Source organism: Neltuma alba, unplaced genomic scaffold (assembly GCF_004799145.2).
Source record: "Neltuma alba isolate B1F8T4 unplaced genomic scaffold, ASM479914v2 tig00001768_pilon, whole genome shotgun sequence".
Lineage (NCBI taxonomy): Eukaryota > Viridiplantae > Streptophyta > Magnoliopsida > Fabales > Fabaceae > Neltuma > Neltuma alba.
In genome coordinates, this window is record NW_021632603.1 from 1 (window position 1) to 3,365 (window position 3,365).

General features: G+C 38.5%; 1 pseudogene; it reads right to left on the reverse strand.

Moving 5' to 3' along the window:
* Positions 1-70: 70 nt before the first annotated feature.
* LOC114763315 (origin of replication complex subunit 3-like) lies at positions 71-3,076 on the reverse strand (annotated as a pseudogene).
* Between the last annotated feature and the right edge of the window lie 289 nt (positions 3,077-3,365).

Below are 3,365 nucleotides of genomic sequence, written 5' to 3' on the forward strand. Positions count from 1 at the left end.
TTAATTTGTCTCCGTAAGAAGGAAAAAAAATATTAAAATCGAATGCTTTTGCCATGACCAGAGAATTTACATGTTCAACATGCCAATTGACAAAACAGCCAGCAAGTTGAAGCGTGGACATCTGCACCAGCTAGCCACTCCATATACTGAAATGTCAGACGTAACAAATAGGGCCAAAATAACTGTAGATACTTGGTCAAAAAGGCCTCTCATAACATGATCAATATATGACTTGACCAAAGAGTTTAACCTTTCATGTAATAGGTAAGGATGACTTTTCATATCTCCAACAAATATGACTATGATTACCTTCATAATTGAAATAGAAAAGCAAAGACAATTGCATCATTACAGGATTAAAATATCCTACTTCCTGGTCTTCTTCAGCGAGTGCTTGGCTAAGTATGATACTTAGAGGCTCCACAGAGAAATGTAACATGCAAGCTATCTGGAAAGATATATGCACAAAAAATGACAAGCAAAAGAGAAAGTCATATCCCCTAGTATTGATGACGTACAGAGTAAAACATCGCAAAAATAAAAAAATCCCCCAAGAAACCACTAACCCAAATCATAAGACCTACCTTCAAACCTCGGATAAAAGATGTTAATGTCCCATCCTTGTTTAAGAAGTTGTTTCTAAGAAATAGAGCCACTTTGTAACCAATACCGAATATAGTGCAATGCTTCACAAGAACAGCCTTGATAATTGAATCCATTCTGTCAGCTGGTGATCCAAGCATAAATTTAGCGGGGCACAAATGGTGAAGAACATGTGATGGAAGAATGTTTTTTAGGGAATCCACTGTGGTCGCAACTCCAAATATCAAGATCACTGGCAGCCTGTTTACCCATTCACTGGTAGAAACAGAGGAAGAAAATGAAGGTTGCTATAGAATCATCCAAGTGAAAGGCGCCATTGTATAAAAATATTCAGTTACTAGATTCAAGAATTCATACACAAGAGACACAAATACACAATGAGGCCACAAACCACAGTTAAGATAAGCAAAAGGCTGGCTGAATTAAGTATTCAATATGCCTATATGCACTCACATATTAAAAAATACATGGATATATATTTATAGATCAATACCCAGAAGATGCTTAAACATACCTTAACATGGGGATAAAATCAGATAAGACCGTCCGAGAGCATCTTTCCACATCATTAATGATAAGAACCAGGGGCTTATTGTGGTTTCCCTGTTCTCTATACCATGATGCTAAGTTGATATGTCAGCTGACTGCCAAAAGATAGCATATTATAAGGAGGAAAAAGTGATAGGCACAATAAATGTAGATAGAATCAATCAAACATGAGAATGTAGAAGCACCTACATCCATAGTGGCGTGCATAAACTCTCGCAACAAAGCTTTTAGGCAACCAGCAATCCCATTTTTCACAGAAAAGTCTAAGGATGATAGCATAGCAACATGGCAACCTTGCAATTCCAAGAAGTGGCTAAGCTCTTCAAACGTTAAAATGTCATCAACAAACTCCATGTTTTCTGCCACCCATCATTCAGCCAAAAGCTTATCAGAAGTCTATTTAAAAAGATAAATGATGCTACCATCGTTTAACTTGTCTGATAAACAAAAGCAACCAATATAAATTGCATCTTACAGAATTGATAGATGTCTGTTTCAATTATAATGATGTCAGCAATCAAAGCAGTACAAGGCGCAAAAACATCAAATAACCAGATCTGAGAAAGTTGGTGTAACAGCTTACTGGTTATCACCAACCCAGTGAATAGCTGTCTAGGAGTACTTTCGTTCAGAACAGGAAAAGATCCAACTGAGTTGGCAAAGCTAGGTTCTCTAGTTGATCTAGTAGCATTGAAGCATGCCAGAACCCATTGTCGTATTTCATTAAAAACACTAGCATTGGTATCTCTCAAAACATCCTGCAATGAAAATAATATGACTCTTCAATATCTCCTTATTCAAGGATTTGAGAATAAAAAGAAAAAGGCCATATTGGTGATGCCCACATTAATTGACAGCATCTATTACTTGAGCACTACATGAACTGAAAAGGCAATAATTTACAAGAGAAAGCAAAAATAAGAAAAGATAAACAAAGGACCTTGATAGTAGACTCAATTTTGACCAGACAGAGCAAAATGCTTCAAATTGCAACTGCTGAAGATGATGGCCATCATGCTCTTCCGCAATACTCCCTTCAAGTTTCTTAGGGCTTTGCAGCGATGAAGGCGCGTCTTTTATCTTCTCTTTTTCCCTGTCCCGCTGATTTTCTATCTTTTCCTCGAGATGAAGCTTTGTGAAGAACATAGAACGGCTGTAGATAGAACTCAAATGAGAAGCGCAACTCAGGCCAAAAAAAAAAAAATGAGAAGCGCATCAGCACTCTTCCGGCAGTAGATTGGGATGTCAAACCAAACGAAAAATAATACTTGCTTCCACATATGACATTTGTTCATTTTGAATCCTCCCCATTCCAGTAAAATGTAATTGAAATAAGAATAGGTCTCACTCATCTAATGATATGCATATCGATTCAAGACCGCAAAATACTCCCAGTTGCAATTGAAGCACAGGCTAGTAGCAAGGAAAACATTGGATTCAGTAAAAGTTCTTTTTAACAAAAAGCAATGCTTCAATTTTGGGAAATGTTAAGGGATATTCTGTCTCCAATTTCTCATAATAGATTTCATCATCATATCAAAAAGTGAGTCGAACCCAGCTCTACTTACGTGGGCTTTCTCTCGTAACAGCAGGTAGGAGGAAAGAGAGAGAATGAGAAAACTCACCTGAATGTTGGTTTCCATGTTTTGGGGTGCCATTGACGAGGGGAGTGAATCAGCATCGATTGGAGACGAGGGAGCCATTTTCGTTGACTAAATCTTGTCAACAGGTCATGCAGGACCCGCCTAAGAGCTCACAATCATGTAACCAAATCCGACGCCTCTCAAGATTGAGATAGAGTAAGTGGGAAAACTTGTGACCCTCTTCGTGGCAACATAAAACCTTTAGATATTGAAGAAAGCTTTGATCTTTCGGTTATCTGAGATCTCGGCTTCTTCTATTTCGTCAGAATATTAGAGTTCTATCTTCAACGTCAGTAAAAATCATTAAAATGGGGCCTGAGGAGAAAGCTAGCGCATGGCGAGCCCCAGAATAACCTGAACGATTTGCCTGAATCATCACATTAAGTTTAACACCACCGAAGTATAAAGTACTTGACGGTATTAGTAATCCTCCAGCAGAATCCTTCAGCTCGGTTAACACTAATGTTCGGGCTATAGTACGAAAGCAGAGGGAGGGGTTTCAAGCAAGAGAATACGAGGAGAGGGAAGGTGAAAGGATCGGCAGGCGTGTGGGAGCAAGCGGGAGGAAAA